The sequence below is a fragment of the Ambystoma mexicanum genome, chromosome 7p (genome assembly GCF_040938575.1).
Source record: "Ambystoma mexicanum isolate Mex_15411 chromosome 7p, UKY_AmexF1_1, whole genome shotgun sequence".
In the NCBI taxonomy this organism is placed as follows: domain Eukaryota; kingdom Metazoa; phylum Chordata; class Amphibia; order Caudata; family Ambystomatidae; genus Ambystoma; species Ambystoma mexicanum.
Window position 1 is genome coordinate 967,794,000 of NC_090939.1, and position 22,774 is coordinate 967,816,773.

Below are 22,774 nucleotides of genomic sequence, written 5' to 3' on the forward strand. Positions count from 1 at the left end.
GAAGGCAACCCAGAGACTTTGTTTACTGTCAACTGTTGCAATATACTCCCAACTCTTCCCGTACCACTCTGGAAACTCCCCAAGGTTCGGGAGTGGCACAGAAGGAGCCGTTAGATAGAGAATGCGTGAGCCATGATGGCAATGATCCTCAGTGGTCCAGAGGTTTATTTCTCCGATTAAACTAATCATCCTTCATCATCTTCTGTTGGCCTTTCGGGCTTCCTTTGTTAAAACCAATTGGCGATGAGGACTAGCCTTTCCTTCACGCCTGCACCCAGAACGGAGAGACCGAGAACCCCACAGCAAACCTGTCTAGCCAGAAGCAGGACGAGCACAGACTACAACGCTGTTGGTGAGCACCATCCTGAAAATAAAGAAAAAAGAATTGCGCCGAAGTTGCCTCAGGACTACTTCTTGATAGCCCCTTGGCTGTTGGCAATGTGGGTTACAGGATTCCCCAAGTTGGTATCCCATAAAGGGTAATTGCGCCATTGCAGCCTCTTTACTTTATTTGTTCGGTATTTAAAATTGTTGGTTACTGCCAAATGTCCTGCTCGGAGCGCCCTCGGATCACCTTTAGCTTCAGGCCAACTCACTGGTCTTCTTTGATGTCTCTGCTTCACTTTCTGCTGCTGCAACAGACCTTCTGTGTTCTGCCCACTCCGTTGCCAGCTCCTGCATAACTTCAGCAGTCTGCACAGCTCTTCTCCGGAGCTCTGTCAGCTCTGTTGGGCCTCTGTATCCTGGCACACACCAAAGAAACTCACGTCTGGTTGAGAGCATGTCTTCTGGAAATTCTAACAAGGTTTATATTGGGTAGATGGGTTGGATAAGGGGCGGGAGATCACAGAATCGTTGTCAGAGATAGGTTTACCCACCACCGTAAGAAGGGACGAGGCAGAGACACTGTACGCTCCACTCACAATAGAGGAGCTAAGGGCAGTGATCTGGGCATTGCCCATGGGCAAGACGACAGAGGGAAGATGGTATTTCTGCCGAGTTTTTTAAAGAGTTTGTGGATGAGGGGACTCCGAAGCTCTTGCAAACCTTTGAGGCATGTAAAGCAGAGTGGCTAAACCCCAGCATGGAAGAATCTATTATTGTCCAGATATTGAAGCCATGGAAAGCGGGCGGTAGTGAGAATCATATCGCCCGATATCATTGCTCAATCAGGATAGTAAACTTCTTATGGCAGTCCTGGCAGAGAGGGCGATAGGGGCATTGATCCATCCAGACCAGATGGGATAGCGACATCTGAGAACTTGAGGAAGCTACATGCAGTCACAGACAGGACGCAAACGTGGTCAGAGTTGTGTGCAGTGGTTGCATTGGATGCAATTAAAGCATTCGATCAGTACGGTGGAAGTGGTAACGCGCCTCCTTAGAAGGATTTGTGTTGCGAGAGGGGTTTAGGAGGTGGGTTTGGATGCTCTACTCTACAACAGTTATGAGGGTACATACAGGTAGATACGTATCTGAACGGTTGCATATACAAAGAGGCACGAAAAAGGTATGCCACTGTCCCCCATGCTCTATGTGCTAGCCCTGGAGCCCCTTGCAGTGTTTTTGAAAAAGGAGTTTAGGGACACAGGGCTCCTGGTGGACGGAGTGTTAGGGAGAATTCTCTGTATAGGCTAATTTCCCAAACCTAGTGAGTCCCCCAGCAGCTTTGCTGGATTTTTGGGGTTTATTTTTTTCTCCCGCTAAGAGTGAGACTCTTTTTCTCCCACTCTTAGACATGATTTGAGATATCCTATGTGTTTTATGGGCTATGGGGTCTTTTACTCCATAGGGTTTCATGTGTTTTTGGTAAGTGTTTTACACCGCACCCTCAGTGCAGTAACACAGGGGTGTCATAGTGACCCCCAAACAGACTCCATACCCTGGGACTGACTACCGTCTCCCAGGGCATGTAAAGTCACCATTGACTTTACTAGTCTTAAATTGTGAACAGAACCAGTACAAACCATCATATTGTGGAAGTACTGGTAGGGGTAATTAGATTGTCGTTGGGTCTGTTTTTCGAGGGGGCACCTTGCAGTCCCCCCTCATCGAGTTTCTGGCTGGTGGCAATGGTTACCACGCAAAATATTCCACCGGAATATTTCCTATGGGATTTTGCCATTCATTTTAAACGCACCACTTTTTTGGTGCAATGCTAAAGATACCGCTGGGTTATTTATTTAACATTTATTCCCCAGTTGGGTCTTTTTGCCAGGACTCGGTTTTAAAATGGTGTTTGTGTTCGCCTCTGTAACTCCAACCCAAGTCGAGCCCTTTGTTCCACTTTTGGCGGGCTTCTGCACAGAAGCCGATTGATATGTTGACCAATAAAATATCGAACTCTGACCCCTTGCCAAAACTATAGAAGCCTACTAAAAAAAATCTAAGAATGGAAGAAAAGTGCGATCCAGCAAGGAAAATTATTCAAAGTTTCTGCAGAATCTCCACATTACAGAAGAGGAGGCAAGCAAGGAGTTTGGTGATGGGTCAGGTGCCATGACAGTTGACTTTCTGGGAGAATCCCAAAGTAATTCCAGCCTGAGCAGAAAGAGAAATTCAAAAGGACATGGCAGAAAAACAGTACCAAGCAGATGGCCTTAGAGAGAACAGATCAATCATTGATGTATACAACACACTCTAACCCGCCTTCAACTATTGCTTTTCTTAAAAGGAACACTGGCACAAAGAAATTAAATCAACTCATGATGTTCATTCTGTGGAGTCACAGATGGACATAGTGAAAGTTAATTAACGAGTACTCAGTCATGCCAGCTATTCGAATAGAACAATAATATGCGCAATAAAGACTTTTGCAGTGTTAGGAATACTGAGAATAGTAAAGGGATCCTGCTAAAAATGATTTGATGCACCAACTTTTATTGGAATTTCTTTTACAAACAGATAATAACATTATATAAATCGTATGAATGTTTAAAACTGTTTCATGGGGTCCCGTGCCTTTGTCTCATAACATTTAAACATATTGATTTGATATAGGTAACAGCCGATGTTGTCTTAATAAGCATCACATCTAAAATAGTTATTAAAATGCTTTTAGAGGCGTCTCAAACCAAACAGACAATTGCGCTATGACCCTCCCCCCACCCCTCACCTTATTATGTGGATCAAGAAAATGGCTTACGAGATGTCCAACTTGCCCCAGAAATCTACAAGCAAAGGCTGGAATGGCGAATCCCTGAAAATAAGATGTCAAGGGGGTTTGTCAATTTTATGCTCTGTGGATTCATGTGCCTCTAAACAGAACCAAGATGATTGGACTTGGTAAGCCCATAATCTGGCACATGAAAATTGGGATGCAGGGGATCAGGCCTTTACCAAAAGGTTGCGTGAACATAACCCATCACTGTTATAGAACTCGAGTGGGTTACAACAGCTTTTTAAACAATGAATGGTCAAACTTTGTGCCCATAATATAATATTACTCACCGCAATAGTTCTGGATGGCTATGTGACAATCCTACAATTTGCAACACCCTCAAAAGGTGGTCGACCTTCTGGAGGACAGATCATAGTTATGAAAAAATAACATTTCAAAGAAGCATGAGATTATTTCAAATGTCCAACCTAGGTAATTGGCAGTGGAAATCACTCTACAAGGGGTCGATATACCCAATCCTATATTGCTTATAAATCTATATTGGAACCCTTCCTTCAAATTCAACAATTGAAGAATGTATATCTCTGATTGCTCAGCGTTTGGATAATTTTATGGGAAGTACGGGGGAAAGAAATGTTATAGTAGCAGGAGACTTTAATCACAATTGCAAGGATGCGTCTGCTGACAAAAACACACAGTCCCAGAGATCTAAGAGCCATAGCTCCATGGTGACCGTGGGGGAAAAATGTTATCAATTTCTTTGAAGACTGGGACTTTCAAATGACAAACAAACATCAGAGGTGCATTGCCAGGTAAACAAACGTGGCAAATGATATCTTGGCAACATGTATTTTTAACTCTGTTATTATTTCACATGTGGGACATTTATAAAATCGAGGAAACAAATTTCAGTGATCATCATTTCTTAATTGTGTTTTTAAATGTAAATTTAGGGGTGAGGTTACGTCAATCCAATGAGAAATAGGATTGCAAAGCAGATCTGAGATATAGGTAGAGAGACTTATTCCAGCATTCATCTCTGGAAAGCAAGCTTGAAATGATAACCTCTGAATGCTTTATGAGATTTAGCTGTAATAATGATCACAAAAGAGAACCTACTAAAATCACCACGAAAAACTTTCATGGTTACGAAACTCGTAGAAGTTAAGAAACTAACCTTGAGATCCAATTTAAAGCAGCAAAGTAAAGCCTCATTATGGGATCCAGAGATGTATTAGAAAGCGCAACCTCTTTTATTAAGTGCATGAGGAGGCATTTAGCATCCTTTCGCCCCAACAACCATAATTATAAGATTACAGTACACAATATCATAAGGCATCACATAAGCATTTAAAACATAATCCAAGCATTCATTCACATCATTTAACAAATATCTTAAAATCACCACTATCTTGGTGATTATACAGCATATAAGCCGCAACATCTAAAAATCTATTTTTAAAATTGATAAACAATATTCGCTTAAAAAAATGTGTACATATAATTCATCTTAAGCCCAATGTGGAAAGCAGATGCCGTAATAATTTAGGACTCTGCACTGTATGAAGTACTCCCAAACTGATCAGACCCATGGCTAGCACATTTTGCATAGCCTTTTTCATAAAGGGCGCTGAGGGCCACTCATTCTCTCCACACATGGCATACTGTTTCAACTTGAGTGGCACATATACTGCAAATGCAATATTGTCTATTTATGCCCCTCCAAGCTCTGTGTTAGCTAGCACAGTAATCAGATCAAACAGTAAATATAAAATAAAACGTATTAGGGCAGGAACGCAAAGCGTAACAAGGTATTTCCACAGGGAATCCCAGGAGAGACCCTGCTGAGAATAGACAACATATTTGTGCATTTCCGTCAACCTGCTCAGGCATGACACAATCAAATATGCGCAATTTGCGGCCAAGATTACTCAGGAATAAGGATATTTCAAATTCCCCTCAGCAAAATAGGTTGATAATATAACAATGACTGCTTACCATGGATTCCAGATCACTTAACCATACACTTCTGGTTAAACGTTTGCTATGAGCCTGAGTACTATATAACAGCGAGTCTATCGAGCCCCAGTTGAATTTTATGTCAACCCAGAACTTGCATGCACCCATTTTCCATAAGGACATAAGTGACTGTAGGCCTATATCCAGTCGCAGGGCCTCCACCGGCACAGCCATTGGTAGACCCAGCAATGATTTCAGAATTCTTGCTTCCAGCTTAGGGAGCCAGAGTACTGCCTTCAAGTGCATATAGAATGCTGGGAATTATAGATACCTTATACGCAGTTCGCAGGGCTTCCAGGGACTGGCCACCATCATTATTGTCCCTGGAGGATAGCTCAGCGGCAACGTGCGTGCCTTGGAAGCAAGACGACACGAGGTCCGCACTTAGAAACCTCTGGGTGTTTAAGCGCGTTATAAATTGCAACCAAGACAACAACAACAACAACAACATAAAATCCTGTAACAGCACCTCGATGCCCGCGGGCTGTGTGAGCGCTTTAAAAATGCTAAATAAATAAATTATTGATGACTTTCCTGATAGTCAGCCACTTACCTCATGATCTGGCAACTATCCTTTCCTCCAAATGAGCAAAAGATGGGGGAAGTCTGAATATAGATGCCAAGGTAATTGTGGACTTGTTCAAGACGTTTGTTTGTTTGTTTTATTATTTGTAATGCGCAAACGTACCCGAGGGTATCAGGGCGCAACATTTTCAGGAATATGCGAAGCTTAGTTACAATAGTCATAGAATGTACAGAAAGGCAGGAAGGTACACCAAAATTAAATACAAGTCAACAAAGAGTTGCATATATGAAATATACATATAGACCAGTATGCGCACGTGGTTACAGTCTGTGCGGGTTGCTTAAGTATCTTAGACAGCCTACGTTTTGAGCCAAGAAACTACCTTAGATCGGAAATTCTGGTAGGGTAGGTCCGCTCTGAGATTTGGCGGCAATGAGTTCCACAGTTTGGCTGCTTTCACTGGGAAGCTATTGCCCCCTATGGTGGCTCGTTTGAAGTTGGGGACTGTAAGGCAGTCTTTGTAAGCAGTTCTGGTGGGTCTCAGGGAGGGTTGTCTGTGGAATCTATTTATAAGCTAAGTAGGGGCAGCGTTATTTAAGGATTTGTGGGTGAGTGATGCAGTTTTTAAGAGAATTTTGTCATTGATGGATAGCCAGTTATTCTGTTCGCTAAGTCCTGAGATGTGCTCTCTTCTGGAGATGCCCAAGACCGCTCTGAGGGCATTATTCTGGAGAGTTTGTAGTTTGCTAGTGGTAGCCTTTGATGATCCGAGATAAAGGGCATTGCAGTAGTCAAGGCGGGATAGAATAAGGGCTCTAGCAAGGGTAAGGCAGCTAGTATCAGACAGAAATGGTTTAGCTGTGCGGATTAATTTACACGTATATGCCGTGGAGGAGGCCAAGGAGCTCACCTGTCTTCTGAAGGAGAGGTTAGAGTCCAGGTAAAAGCCCAGAGTTTTGACCTCTTGTCCAACCTTAATGTTGTTCCCATCGATCATGAAAGAGTTATAGGTAGGGCCGAGTTTCTTTAGACTGGATGTGGTGCCTAGAAGGATGAGTTCAGTTTTATCATCATTCAGGCATAGTCCATGTAGGGCCATCCATGCCTGGATGATGATGTACACCCTATTTAGCAAGGCCAAATCCTTTCCATAATCTCCAGAAAGCGGAAGGAGGATCTGGGTATCATCTGCATAGTTAGTGTAGGTGATACCGAGATGATCCAGATCATCGAAAAGGGGCTTAGTAAATATGTTGTATAAAGTGGGGGAGACACAGGAACCTTGTGGGACACCACAAGTGATGGGTATGGGGTCTGCCGCCGCTGTAGGTGAGAAGACCCTCATGGTTCTACCATTAAGAAAAGAGGTAATCCAGGTGATAGCCTCGGCCGAGAAGTGAGCTGATGTGTGGAGGTGTGTGCATAGGACAGAGTGATCAACCAAATCGAAGGCTGCAGACAGATCGAGGAGGAGAAGTAGGGCAACTTGGCCGTTGTCTCTGAGCGTATCGATCTGAGCCTTCAAGTCAATGAGGGCAGTTTCGGTTCCATGTTGAGGGCGGAACCCTGATTGTCTGGAACCCAGTAGACGGTGTTCTTCCAAGTGCTTCTGAATTTGTACATAAGCAACCTTGTCCAGGATTTTTAGTAGGAAGGGGACAGTCGTTATGGGTCTGTAGTTTGTAGGCGTGGCTGGGTCGAGTGTGGGTTTTTTTAATAGTGGAAGTACCCAGGATTGTTTCAGATTAGTGGGGATAGAGCCAGAGGTGAAGGAGGCATTAATCAGTTTTGTGATGAAGGGAGAGAGGTCACGGGCAGCATCTTTAATGAGCTGTGCTGGGCATAGGTCTCCCTGACAGTTGGACGGTTTCAGAGACAGGATGATTTTTTCTACTTCGAGAATCGTGACTTTGGAAAAGTTAAAGCGAGGGAGATCTGTGTGTGTGGGCGTGTCTGGTGTTTTAGAGGGAAGAGTGCCGTTGAGGGACACTTTTTTGCAGGCTATTTTGCTTTGGAGGGTTGCAATTTTGTTGGCTAGGGCACTTTGAATTTCTGAGCACCAGTTTTTATCTTTAGTGCAAGTGTCGAGAGGTACTGTAGGGGTTTCAACTTCTTTAAGGATGGAGAAGAGTTCCTTCATGTTTGATTTTGCTTGGGATATGCGAGAGTCAAAGGAGGTTCGTTTAGCCAGGTAGATTTCTTTTTTGTAGAGTGTGGCTAGTTTGGAAAGTTTGAGTTTATTCGCATCTGAGGGGAATTTTTTCCAAGTGGCCTCACAATTCCTTTTTTGCTGCCTTAAATTTTTAAGGAATGGGGTGAACCATTTGTTTGGACGTTGGGACGTGGACGTTGATGGTCCAATGACCACATGAAAGACCCATCACCGTAGGCCATCCTACCACAGGTTACATGTTCAGCCCATTGGTTTTGGAATAGTTTTGCAGTACATTCAAAGAGGTGCTACAGTCCAATGGCGGTCCCGTCCATAATTACTTTATTATCCGCATATGTCAGGCATACCGTTTTAAATTTGTCATATCGAGGTGGGAAGTTACATACAGATTCAAATGCCAAAACCAAATCCGCTAGGTAAAGACTAAAAAGCAGGGGTGCCAACCCACACCCCTGCTTACACCCTACATTCGTAGAATAGTATCCAGATAATGCTCCATATTGAGAGAGCCTTATTCTAACATTTGTATCGCCATGCAGAAGCTTTATGAAATATAGCTGGGAAGGATCGATATTCCATGCTTTAAGTTTTTCCCAGAGTCTAGAGTGAATCAAGATGTCGAAGGCTACACTGTAGTCAACAAAACAGAGATACAATGGAGCCCCCGAACTGCAGCAAGCATCAGCAATAAGAGTCTGTAATATCCAGATGGAATTGAAGGTGTTAAATCCCTTTCTAAAGCCATACTGATGATGGCGCAATAGGTAATGGGTCACAACCCAAGAAGTCAGCAGCTGCAAAAGGAGACTAGCAAAGAGCTTAGACCTGCAATCTAACATGGCGAGTAGGCGATAAAATCCCAGGTCTGTTTGTGATCCCTGTTTAAAGGCTGGCACCAGAATGGAGCTGCGCCAAGACTAGGCGATGTCACCCTTTTCTGCATATGTAGAGAAAATACTGTTTTAATAATGAGGCCCAAAAAGAGGGATCCTTCTGAAGGATTGCATTACATGGACCATCAGACCAACGGCCCGGGAGGGTTTAATTTTTCCAATTATTTCCACCAGGTCAGACTGTAGCACATGAGACCAACCAAGAGAGTTGGTCATAGAAAAAAAATCACCTGGTTAAAGCTGGCCTCTCGCGAGGAGCAGCAGCAGTCCAAGATGAATCAACCCCAATCCGCATCTGAAATACAACGGACTTCCCTAGCTTCAGGGCCAACTCAATAAGATCTTAATATATACCATCATTTTTTGTATCGTGGGTTCTAATCCAGGCATTAAAAAATTGACATCTGGCCGATAAGTGGCTGAATTTGTGAGCCCTCAGCCTGTACTTGTATTGATTGTTAATTTTGTTTGTCAATTCCTTAATCGTCCCGGGCTCAATGATGTTACTGCGCTTGAGGCGTCGCGGATCAGCCCCGACTTCTCTCTTTTTAGAGCCGATAACCACGTCATAAGGGACTCCTGGTTTAGCTGCCATGTTAAGGCTGACCAAGCTTCTAAGCCCCTGAGGCAAAAAAACTCCATCAATTGCCCTAAGTCCTAGTGGCAGGATGACAGGATAATCCTGCAAAGTAGCTTGCCTTTTTAGCGCCATGTTAAAGCGATTGATATTAGTGGTTGACCAAAGTAACATGTCCTACAAATTCACCAGATGACTATCCGTCATTTGATACACGACTATGGGATTTAACTTTTTACAGTACATTCTCATTGTAACATGGTCCCTCATCAGGACGCCTTGAGTCAATAAATGGGGCATCACATTCAATATTACACCCTTAACAAATATAAAATAAATTATTCTGTGATGAACACCATTTGACAAAGTAAACTCGGATTCTGGTGATGAAGCAACCATAGGAATCAGGTCATAAATTGGCAATAATTCACGCCACTCCCTTGCTCTTTTAGCCAGTGGCGAGCCCAGGTGGACCTTTGTTTGAGGCGTATACTCAGAAAGGCAATACACATTAAAATCGCCTGCCAAAATAATCCCCCATTTCTCGACTGCTGCAGCCATAACTGTTTTGTGTCAGAAATTGCCTCCATGAGTTTTTCAGTGGATTTGCCCCCAGGAGTGCCCCCGGCCGCAGTGGGGAAGCAAGGTATGACCGCTGCCAGGGAATTATCATTCTACATAACACCAGCAAGGGGGATCAGAGGGTACACACCCCTAACTCTGATGCAGATGCCACCTTTGGGGCTGCCAGATAGGATGGGGTGGGTGGGGGGGGGGGGTGAAAGGCGAAAAAGAGTGGAATAGCCTAACAAATCAAATGTAGAGGTGAGCCATATTTCCTGTAAAAGAAAAAGATGCGATGACAATAATTCATTTGGGCCAAAGGGGTTAACAAGGAATGATCAATGATCGATAGCCATGCATATTCAAGGACAGCACATAGAACTGATCAATATGGGGTTCGCAGGTTCAGTCCAGGTTGTCCAGTGCCTGTGACCATATACCAGGTGTTCTCTTTTGGCTACAATTTGAACCGTTCTGCTTAATGATAATGGCCTGAGCAAAAGCCCAACTGTTTACCCTTACCTTCTACACTAGCCCTAGTTGCTGGGGAAAGTTGATCGATATGAGGGTAAAAAGACCTCAAAGCCTAAATCATAAAAGAATTTGGCATCATTACAAATATGCTCAGCCACAAGGGGAGAAACCAGTGAAATTAATTCTAGACTCAGCATGTCCTCCGAAGTAAGGCCACATAGGTCGGGGGCAAGATGGAACAGTTGCAAGAGTCACGTGCGATTTAAAATTGGGCTATCTGCAGATGGATCAAGTTACACAATTTTTACGTATTTTGAGCACGGTCATCCCCTGCTGGCCCCATGTTGACGCCTTTGCAGCAGTTGCCGTGCTCAAGGACTCGACGCAAGTTTGCCAGATGAACGATTCAGATTTGGCCCCTCGTGCGCCTGTCCCATACTAACTGGGAGAGTAGGGTTGGGCTGGTTCTCTGGTCCCACAACCCCCTAATATGCTCAATCAGCAGAACAACCGCACAGCTCTTGTAACAAGGTCCAGGTATGTAATTTCCCCCTGTACAATTAGAGTAGCTAGGTTTGTCCATGCTAGAATGGGGGCGGGGGGAGGGGTGTGCAGCCATTTGTCCAGAGGCCCATGCAGCAACACTTGTCTCGAAGTTCCGCCAGAGAAGTCATTAGTAACAATATATTTGCATGCTCTCAGTTGCTTTTCGTGATGGTCAGGCAATTTATAAATAGATGCTTCAATGATGGGATTGGCAAAGGACAAGCTTTAGAGAGCTACGACACACGTGCACCGGTGCCTTTTCTGGAATTTTGAGGAGGAATTGTTCTGCGTTGATAGCATCAATGGCATGCTCTATGCCAGAGGCCATTATAGCATCCACAATCAAGCCCATAACACGTCTAGTTTCAAAGTGCTCTTCTGCCAGATGGAACAAAGTCAAAATAATGCATCCAGTTTCGATACAATCATATCAAGGAAGATTTCCAGATGATCTGCGGCGCCCCCCATAGGGCACTTAGAGTTGACTTCACTTCAAACAAATTCGGACCCGTCCCCTTGTTTTCAGAATAATATGTATATTCAGGCAAGGCCAATTGTTCAAGGTCTGGGGTAGCCCTCCTTATATTATTAAAACTTGAGTTGTTTGGAAAAAGAGAAATGCGTTTCAGTCAATGATTAAGAAGTGACTCATTATTGTCAATCAAGAATGAACTTTGAAGCAAATGGACAGCATGCGTGTCACACGATCCCATAGCCATAGGGAGACTGGCCGTGGGTTTTCCCACGAGCACAGATGGAGCTTCCTTATCAAAATAAACTGTCAGTTTCCTTTGAATGGGGTGGGTGGCATCACAATTGCACTTTTTAACTTTCTTTGATTGAGGAAGGACATGTTCATTTGTGTTGTCGGTTGCGGGGAGCTTGCGCGTTTTCCATTGGGCGCTGCCCCACAGCGAAGTGCGTGCTTTGGGAGATTAATTCTCTTCATGCTTGCGCTCCTGTGTGCAGGGAGTAAATGCAAATCAATGCAAATGTAGCAACAAGTAGTCACGGCCGTGGGGCCAGACAATTGCCTTCCAGACGAGGTGCTAAATCGGAATCACCACACAAAGCGTATCTGATGGACACCCAGTTCTCACCCAGATATTATTGCAAAAGGGAGATGTCAGAGAACGGGGAACATAAAGCCGAGACCAACTAGCCACGAAGCTGCACCCAATCATGTGCACCAGGGGAAACAAAATCAGATACAGGACTCAATTGTTGCAAATCAGAGTTCAATACCAATGCCAATTGAAATTATTCGGAGGATTAGTGGTAAGACTTAGCCGCAAAAATGCACAAGTCAAATGGCGGTGAGAAGCCCAGCTCAAAGGGTCAGCACAACCAAGGTACGAGAGACCCCACAGTTGCTGGATACAACACTGCCTTACCAACCTCAACACAAGATACTGTGGGCCACAACGCAAGGGATGCCTTCCAATTCAACAACTGAAGAATGTTTAGCTCCGATTGCTCAGCTTTTGGATAATGTTATGGGAAGTGGTGGGGGGGGGAGCAATGTTATAGTAGCAGGAGACTTTAATTACAATTGCAAAGCTGCGTCAGATGACAAACACACAGACCCAGAGATCTCAGAACCATAGCTCCACGTTGACAGTCGGGGAAAAATGTATTGATTTCTTTGAAGACTGGGACTTTCAAATGACAAACGAAAACATCAGAGGTGCTGTGCCAGGTAAACAGATGCAGAAAATGATATCTTGACAATGTGTATTTTTAATTCCGTTATTATTTGATGTGTGGCATTTATAAAATTAAGAATACACATTTGAGTGATCATAATTTCTTAACTGTGTTTTTAAATTTAAAATTAGGGGTGAGGTTACTAATGATTTAGTTAATTTGAATGCCAATCCAAAGGGAAATAGGATTGCAAAGCAGATCTGAGATATATGTAAGTGAGAGACTCATTTCAACATTTATCTCTGGAAAGCAAGCTTGAAATGATAACCTCCGATTGCTTTATGTGATTTATCTGTAATAATGATTCACAAGAGAACACCTACTAAAATCTCCACACAAAACATTGATTGTTATGACACTCGTAGAAGTTAAGAAGCTAACCTTGAGATCTAATTTGAAGCAACCAAGTAAAGCCTCATTATGAGATCCAGATATTTATTAGAAAGTGCAACAGTTACGCCTATTGCCACATACTTTTGCAGAAGGATGGTGAACGTACGCTACGAACCATCATTTCTAAAAATGTGTGTAATTTCTGGGATCTCATTAATGAGATGAGTTTGGGTCAAGAGGACTGACTATGCAATTCTGCAGCAGAAGGAAAATGGGAGACACTTTTTGCAAACCTGCTGAAATCTTAGTAGATGCTCATTATATAGGATCAAATTGGAGCTTAAAATATCAAATTGAAGATATTCAATATTTTATGAAAAAAATCATCCAACTCGAGAGCCCCTGGACCGAACAGCCTGAGTGATTATATCTTTAAATGTGCCCCAACTCTTTGGCCAATTGTGGCATTTCTGCTGTTTAATGATATTATATGCATCAGTTCTACACATACATATTGGAAAAGGTCCATCATAATCCCCATTTACAAAAAGGGTGACAGCCTGAACCCAATAAACTGGCATCTAATAACCCTCGTAGACACAGAGCGCAAGATCTGTGCATTTATTGTTCTCAGGGAACTGGAACAGTGTGCTGATTCAGTAGGAAGATTAAAGTTTTAAACTGAAAAAGGAAAGGAATGGGGACAACATTAAATGGCTTCATTGTACATTGTACATGGTCTACAGCAAAATTCATGGTCAGCCGGTGCCCTTTCCGTTCCACATGGCTGCAGTAGATTTCTTACAAGCGTTTGACACTGTAAATAGAGATCTGCTATGTCAGAAACTGAAAAAGTGGAATCTTCCCGACACATTATTACCATCTTCCCGACACATTATTAGCAATGCCAATATATCTGCATTCAGATACTTATGTGCAGGTAAGATTGAACAGGTTGGGTGGCCCATCAATAGAGTGATACCCACAGAGGTCTTCAGCAGGGCTCTGTCCTTGCGCCCCATCTGTTCAACCTGTGTCTTTGTCATTTGCACCACCAAGAGTCCAAAACATACCCATTTATTGGTTGAACTATGCCGATTATGTAATTCTCTAATATTATACACAACTCGGCCTACAACGCCTTACTGATACCATTAACAAGTAGGCATCATTGAATAACGATTAATAAATGCCAAAAAGACTAAAATCATTCGGTTTGCTAGAAGCGTGAAGAAACCCTACAGAGAATTGGGTCTACTCCACTTACACTGGTTCCGCAACTAATCTACCTGGGGTTTAAACTGGATGCAGTACCTATTAACAAATTAATTGCTATGCAGTTAAAAGAAAAAGCAACTTTGCTGGCCGGTAAAAAAGGAAGAAAATCAATAAATATTGTAGATTTTTGCTGCTTCCGTTAATGGACTCCTACAAGGCGAAGGTGATCTACACCTTGCTATATGGTTACGAGATATGTCATCTGGCGAGAAACATCGAATGGGATCCCATTGACAGTATTATTTGGAAAAAAGTGTTTAATCTAATTAACTGTTTCCCGATTGCTGCACTCAGATATTAATTGGACCCAACCTCAATGACTGGTTGGTAGAGCTGGAGAGTTATTACTTTTTAGTAACATATTTTAAATCCACTTTATAACTCAATCTATAAATATCTGAATGATAGTACATCTAGGGGAAGCCTAGGACCTATCACAAGAACGTAATGATTCTGAATGGGTCCATCCTGGTACATTTAAATCAAACACCAGAATTGTTAGAGCACTCTTTTGGAAAGATTGGAGTGATACTGTTGAGAAGATACATAGTTATAATCATTTTAATTTCAAGAGTGCATTGTACAAAGGAGACCATTTACATTTGCACGTCCATGTAAACTGTGTCCTCGCCCATTTCTAACACATACTGAAAAAGAGAAGTGATTCTTCACCTTTGTTTTTCGCTATGTGATAAATGTGTAGATGGCTTCCACCATGAACAGTTGTGGGAGCCATTTACAATGAATTCCTATGAAGTCCACCAGCTGATTCTATAGTAATCCAATGCATTCACACACCTCAGCACCATGTGGCTCACCAGATGTTTTAGACGACTCCATGATCCCTCAGCATTGACTATGCTCGTCAGGCACGAGGGTCATGCTTGTGTTAATGGATTTCTTTTGCCAGGTGTAAATTTAAGTCACGTTCAGTGCCCTAGCTCCACATGACCAAAAATAATAAGACAACTTAATTGGAAAAAGGTGTTAAGGCAATTCATGCCTTTAGCACTTTTCTTCCAACTGGAGGATGAGAAAGTTAGACTGGTTTATTCCTACCCTGTTTAAAATGTCAGATGAGGGCAGGTCCATTGGTTACAGCGTGCTGCTAGGATCAAAGACTTACTGTGGTCAAGAATGGAGCTGTAAACGTGCTACTGCAGTAATAAAAATGTCTTAACCAGGTCTGCCTTCAGCCACTCAATTTATAAGCATTATGCTGTCCTTCACTGAAGTTCTGCCAACAACAAGCATTGTTAAAGCCAACAGTTTTTGCTTATGTATTTATATTGGCACTTCTATTATATGCCCAGGTACTTGCAAAATTTTGCAGGTGCTACTAGCAATGGTAATTTATTACTACTACATCAGTGCCTAGCAAATGCATTTCCCATGCCTAAACAGAAGCCAAAACTGTTGGCATTGCCAATGCTTGTTTAGTCACTTTGAGAGTGCGCATTTGCCCGTGGCAAATTTGCGTAGACTGTTCCCCGTCGGTCCACTCCATGCAACTACAGGATGGAATTCTGACACTGAGAAAGCACTGCTAAACAACAGACTTGATAACAGTTAACGCTAATCTGCACAGAGCCGGTTGAAAAAACATAGCTGGGTGTCACTCAAAGAGCCCTGTGGAGTGTCGGCCGTCTGAGAAGGAGGAAGAGCATCAGAGAAGTAGGCTGTCGGACTCTGCAGTTGCGCAGGGATCTTTAGCTTCTGAGTGCCATCGGGTAAGTGCATATATGCCAACCCCCTGGATTTAGGCGGGAGACTCCTGATTTTTCAGTGAAAAATACTGCTATTTTTCACATTCTCCCACCTAAAAAAAATATTTGCCCAATGCATTGCTATGGCACCATTTTTGTCTCCCGATTTCTCGGACGAAATCTCCCTTCCAGGTGCATCGGAATGTTGGCATGTATGTAAGTGTCCCTCATCTAAGAGAGCTAACAGTAGTTTTGGTGTTTTGTGTCCAACATTTGTATTGTTCAGCGCTCTCCTGCACCTTTCTGCCGCCACCACAGCCCTCTTCCCATCTGCTGCTTTCTTCTCTTCTTGGACCTCCTCCTAGCCCTCCCACAACCCATTATTGGTCCACTGTGTACTCCAAGACACCTTACCAGCCTCTGCCCAGGCAACCCATCAGCTAAGGGCCCCAAGGCAAAGGGGAGCTCCTAAAGAAGCAGCTCCAGTCCGTGTTTGCCCGTGTTCACTTGGGAAGCCTGTTAGCCATCAACCAGCAATGACAGATAATGTAAGTGTGGTCTTGGTGGGGAGTACAGCAATAACTGAACTGCATTGAAACCCTACCACTCATATTACCCCTCATAATATAGCACACCCATGCCAGCTTGATAGTAAAGAGGTTACTACATCGTCCCAATTGCAGACGCCTCCCCATTTACTGCTGTGTCTCAGATCTGGTTTCTAATTCTTACCTGCTGCGTCTCGAATTCAGATGTTTTTCCCCCACTTGCCAGGTATCCCCTCTAGCGTTGTTCTGGGTGCTCCCTCACCACTGCTGGGTTCAGTTCCGGGCTCTCTCTAACATTACAGCCATGCACCGAGTCAAGTTCTCCAGAACTAGGTCTCCCACTATTAATGGGCCCCAATTTTAGGTGCTGCGCTGCCCCCACAGTGCTCCGAATCTAGGGTTTGCTAGGGGGTATCTAGAAGAAAGGTAGAAAGGTAGCCGTAAACTGCCAGGGGACTACTAGTCCGAGGCAAGTAGACTCCCCAGACGGCCCAAGGCTAAAACTACCAAAGAGTGCTTTCAGGAACCACCCCCAGCCCTGCCCCACTTAGGCCTCAACCCAATCTGCAAGCCATCAGCCCCTGACAGTCGCAAACACTCGCCCCCCCCATGACCCACACGCACAACTTCAAGACAACAGAGACCACACAAAAAAACAAGACAAAAAGGGGACCCTAAAATTTAATAAAAGACAAGCACAACAAAAGCGTGGAAAAGTGTTGGAGGTGGACAAGGAACCCTATGACCTAAACGCAATACCTCAAACTGTTACGCTCACCTGGTATCCACGGGGACGCCACTCAGCCCTGGTTGCTGGATTCGCCCTGGACCCTTCTCGAACCCGGATGGTGACTTCAATGGAAGTTGGGCCTGAAAGCACAGGAGGATTGGATTTAGGTTCAGATTTGGTCTCCTCCCACCTGCCCCTGGGTTCGACCCGATGGCCCTCTCCTCACCTTGTTGTAATGTCTTGCGTGCTCTCCGTCCTGCCTTCAGTGCAGGGGTGCATAGTCTTCTGCGGGCTTGAAGTACCCAGTTAACTTCACTGGTACGATCCCTTTCAAGGGTCTTTTGAGGAAGGTATGTCTGATTGTAGCAGTCTTTATGTGGGCTTGCCTTCCATTCTTATGATTAATGTCTTTCTTATTTCCTCCTTAGGTGCACGGAGGTTCGGTGAATGCGCCACTTGGATCGGGCTCCTGCGGAATGGTGGACGCCAAGCGTACAACAATTTGGTAGGTATGCGCGTGATGCGGCGCTGTTTTGTCATTTACTTCCTAACCTTTTTCTTCCGTTTCAGGTCACGATGGTCTTTGATGGCGTGCTGAGAGTTCCGGAGTGGTGCTGGCCTGGAAATATTCAACCAGGTGTGTATCTCCTGATGACTGCGGCTAGCACCGTGAGTAACTTGTTTAATATCTAGAATAAACGAGATGGTGATGTCTAAAGTGGGGAAAGAGGTAGTACAGTTGAGACAAGACTGCGAAAGGGAAGTGGGAACCCCGATGGATGATGGGATGTGGGAACGAGCCCAAGGGTATCACAGGAAGGTGTCGAGGAATGCTAGACTAAAGCAGATACAGCTGTAGATCACGCACAGAGCGTATATGACAACCAAGAGGATATCTAGGTTTAAAAATGCAGGACGGCAAGCATGCCCCAAATGTGATGAGGAGAATGTGGATATGGTGCATATGTTTTGGTCATGCCCGGTTATTGAGCGCTTCTGGAGCGAAGTGGCACACAAGCTAGCAGAAGAACAAGTTACTTTCTTACCTGGTAACGTTCTTTCGATGGGATGGTCCGACGACGTATTCCATATCTATGACATGTAATCACCACAGCTGTGCTGCTTCGGAAACTTTTCCGGCGTCTGCGTCCTGCGTCGATGACGTCGATGCGCCGACGTCGAGGACCTCCTCCGACGTCCGACGTCATCCGATGTGATAAGTAGGACGCACGACGCCCGTAGCCTCAGTTGTAGTTTTTTCCCCCCAGAACGTGTGACATAAGTCAACTGCCAGTCAGACACAAAGCCTTGCTGAACGTAAGCTGCAATCGCAAAAGAAATTCTGCAGCGGGGAAGGCAGGGCGGGAGCGATATGGAATACGTCGTCGGACCATCCCATCGAAAGAACGTTACCAGGTAAGAAAGTAACTTGTTCTTCGAGGGGATTGGGTCCTCCGACGTATTCCATATCTATGACAGACTCCCAAAGCAGTACCAAAACAAGGAGGAGGGAAAGAATTTAGAAGCAAAATTTTAGAATAGCCAATCAAATAGCCGAGCAAAGGACCGCCTTGCCAAAGGCCAGATCCTGCCCTCTGATGGAATCGAGGGAATAATGCCGTACAAATGTATGTACTGAAGCCCAGGTGGCTGCATCACAGATGTTGCGAATAGGAACACCCCTCTGCAGGGCAGTAGATGCAGCCACACCCCTGGTAGAATGGGCCCGCAAGCCAGCCGGTGGGTCCTTACCCGCCAAGCGGTAACACTCCGAGATGGCCAAAATAATCCAGCGGGACAAAGTCTGTTTCGTCACAGCTTGCCCCAAACGCTTTCCAGCGTAACCAATAAAGAGTTGATCGTCCACTCTGACCCGGGACATGCGTGAAACATAAAAGCTTAAAGCTCTCCTAGGATCAAGCCTATGGAGCCTCTCCTCTTCCTTACCAGGATGCGGAGGAGGATAGAATGCCGGAAGAACAACCTTCTGGGCTAAATGAAATTCCGTCACTACCTTCGGAAGAAAAGAAGGACGAACTCGAAGGACAACCCTGTCCTTGTGAAAAACAGTGAAGGGTGGCTTAACTGAAAGTGCCTGTAACTCACTCACTCTGCGAGCGGAAGTAACTGCAACTAAAAACACAGTTTTCAGAGTTAACAGCCTCAAAGGGCAAGAATGTAAAGGCTCAAACGGAGCACCCATAAGAAACCTAAGAACAAGGTTTAAATCCCAACCGGGCACCAGGAAAGGTGACGGAGGAAACACATTAGTGAGCCCTTTCAGAAACTGTGAAATTAAAGGGATTTTAAAGTAACAACACTCTTCAGACGAGCGCTTAAAGATGGACAGCGCCGCCAGGTAACCTTTAATGGTACCCACTTGCAAGCCCCTGTGGGCCAGAGAAAGCAAAAAGGACAGACCATGGGGATGTCACATGCAAAAGGATCCACATTCCGAACTCTGCACCAGTCGCAGAACTTACGCCAACGGCAACGGTACAGAGACTTCGTTGCTGGCCTACGGGCCGAAAGCAACACCTCCATCACGTCTTCAGGGAGGTCCCAATCCATATACCTCAACCTTTCAGAAGCCAAGCGTGAAGGTTGAGGGATCCGACCTCTGGATGGAGAACCTGACCCCCCCCTCCCGTGAGAGCAGTTCGTCTCGGTAGGGAAGACGACGTGGAGGGCAGATGGACAAGTCGAGAAGGTCCGGGTACCACGTCCTCCGAGCCCACGCCGGAGCAATGAGGATCATCCGGGAACCGAACTTCCGTAACCTCCGCAGCACTTGCGGGATGACGGGGACTGGAGGAAACGCGTACAGCAGCGGGAATGACCACTCCACCACGAACGCGTCTCCCAAGGCTCCTTTCGGGGGAAATTCCCGCGAGCAAAACCTTTCGCACTTCCGGTTGACACTGGAGGCGAAGAGATCCACTTGAGGGGTCCCCCAAAGGGCGAAGATCTCCAAGAGAATCTCCTGAGCCAACTCCCACTCGTGAGAGATCGCGCTCTGCCTGCTCAGAGCGTCCGCCGTCACGTTTTCGTCTCCGGCCAGATGAACTGCCGAGATCGAAACTTCCTGCTGGATGGCCCAGAACCCGAGCTGCATCGCCTCCCTGCACAGAGGAAGTGACTCTGCCCCCCCCTTTTTGTTGAGGTAGTGCATGGCCACTGTGTTGTCCGTCAGGATCAGGACATTCTTTCCTCTCACAGTCGGCAGAAAAGCCTTCAGGGCTAGCCTGACGGCCCTCAGCTCCAACAGATTGATATGGAGTCTGGGCCCCGACGGAGACCAACGACCGCTGACTGTCAGCCCGTTGGCATGAGCTCCCCATCCCGTGAGGGATGCATCCGTCACGATTGTCACCTCCGGCCAGGGAAGCCAAAATGGAGCCCCTTTCATCAAGTTGCCTTCGACGGCCCACCACAGAAGGTCCTGGGCGACCGAGGGCGGCACCTGAACCGGGTCCGACATCCTGCCGGAGGACTGCAACCATTGCGCCTTGAGTGCCCACTGCAAAGATCTCATTCGCAGGCGAGCCTCTGGCACCAGAAGAATGCAGGATGCCATGAGGCCGAGCAACCTCAAGAACTCGAACGCTGGGAGCGTCTGGGCCTGCTGAAACTTGTGCACCATCTGCTGAATGTGAAGAGCCCTCACCTGGGGAGGAAAACACTGCCCCAGGGAAGTGTCGAGCACTGCTCCGATGTACTGGAGCCTCTGTGTCGGCGTCAAATGGGACTTCTTTAAATTGAGGGAGAAGCCCAGCCTGTGAAGGGAGTGGCAGGTGACGGACAGATGATCCAGGACTTGCTCGGGAGAGCTCCCCCTGATCAACCAATCGTCCAGGTAGGGGTAGACGTGAATCCCCCCTTGCCTGAGATGCGCTGCCACCACCACCATGAGCTTGGTGAAAACCCTCGGGGCGGAGGTCTATCCGAACGGCAGGACCCGAAACTGAAAGTGCGAGTCGCCAACCGCGAACCTCAGGTACTTCTTGTGCTTGGGATGGATCGGCACATGGAAGTAAGCATCCTTGAGGTCGAGTGACACCAACCAGTCCTGAAGCTGAAGGGCCTGGAGGACTTGAGAGAGAGTAACCATCTTGAACTTGTCCTTCCTGAGGAGTTTGTTCAAACCGCGCAAGTCCATGATGGGTCTCAATCCCCAGTCTTTCTTGGAAATCAAAAAATAAGGGGAATACCATCCCTTGTTCCTCTCCGCTACAGGCACCAGTTCTATAGCGCCCTTCTCCAGCAGGGCTTGAATTTCCTGCGCAAGGAGCGGATCCGGACACTTCAAAGAGGTTCCCCGGTGGATTGTTGCGAGGCCTGTGCCGAAAGGGAAGACAGTAGCCGTGGGTTAGGATCTCCAGAACCCACACATCCGAAGTAATGGCTTGCCACTCTACAAGATGCTGCGCCAGCCTTCCCCCAACCGGCGAACCATGGGACCTGGCCTCATGACTGAGTAGGAGCGGCTGCGGCGTTACCTGAGGGCAAAGAGGCAACTGCCCGAGCGGCCCTGGCACCACGGGTACCCTGTCGTCCACCTCTGGTAACCCTGCGTTGGCCTCTTTGACTGCCAGCTCCCCTCGCTTTACTGAAGGACGAGTAATAGCGAAAGGAACCACCCCTCCACTGCTGTCCCCTAGGACGAAAAAGCGGAGGTAGGCGAACTGCAGCGCCCAACGACTTCGCTGCAGCTTTTGAGGTCTGCAACCTCTCAAGGCTCTCGTCAGCCTTGCTGCCAAAAAGGTGTTCACCGTCAAAGGGCATGTTGAGGAGCCGGGACTGCACATCAGGAGCAAACCCCGACTTCCGCAACCACGCAAACCTGCGTATCACGGTGCTCGTCGCCATGGACCTACTGACGCATTCAGCCAAGTCCAGACCCGACTGAACAGACTCACACATGGCATCCTTACCATCCTGGACCATAGCAAGGAAACCATCCCGTTCATCCCCTTCGGGAATATGTTCAGCCGCTAACGCAACACAGTTCCACAGAGTGTGCGTGAAACGTGACAAGGCACAAATGGAGTTGGCCGCCTGAAGCGCCATACCACCAGAAGAAAACACTTTCTTCGCCCAGCCATCAAAACGTTTGTCGTCCCTATCAGGAGGGATGGTAGGGTACGACGCCTGCTTTGCCGGGGCCGTGGCCGCCTGCACCACCAAACTTTCCGGAGTGGGGTGCCTGGTCAAGTAGCAGGGGTCGCTACTGGCCGGACGGTATTTACGCGACAAGGATCTGCCCACCGCCGGGAGACTCTCCGGAGCAGTCCAAGCCGCCGCCACCCTTCTCTGTAAAGCCATATGGAACGGCAGTACCGGGTCAGTTGGGGGACCAACATCAAGGATGTCCGTCAGATCATCCTGCACAAACTCCCCTGGGGGAGCAGACCATCCCAGATACTCAGACACCCTAGCCATAAGGCGCCGGTACGAGGAATCGGCATGGGAGCCAGGCTCAGGCCTACAAAATTCCACCTCCGGAGAGGTGTCCAGTCCACTGGCATCATGCAGTGACTGCCTCAAATCGTCAAACCGACTATGGCCCGAGACAATTT

General features: G+C 46.1%; 1 protein-coding gene across 3 annotated transcripts in view; it reads right to left on the bottom strand.

Annotated features, from left to right (window-relative positions):
• The window catches only part of CEP97 (centrosomal protein 97), a 1,492,335-nt gene that overhangs the window by 1,397,825 nt on the left and 71,736 nt on the right, over positions 1-22,774 (bottom strand). Inside the window, exon 1 of one of the 3 annotated variants that reach the window (XM_069637316.1) lies at positions 17,244-17,335. The exons of the other annotated variants lie outside the window; for them this stretch is intronic. The gene's annotated coding sequence lies outside the window, so the exon portion shown is untranslated. Of the gene's footprint in view, positions 1-17,243; positions 17,336-22,774 lie in introns of those variants that run through there. 3 annotated transcript variants of the gene reach the window in all.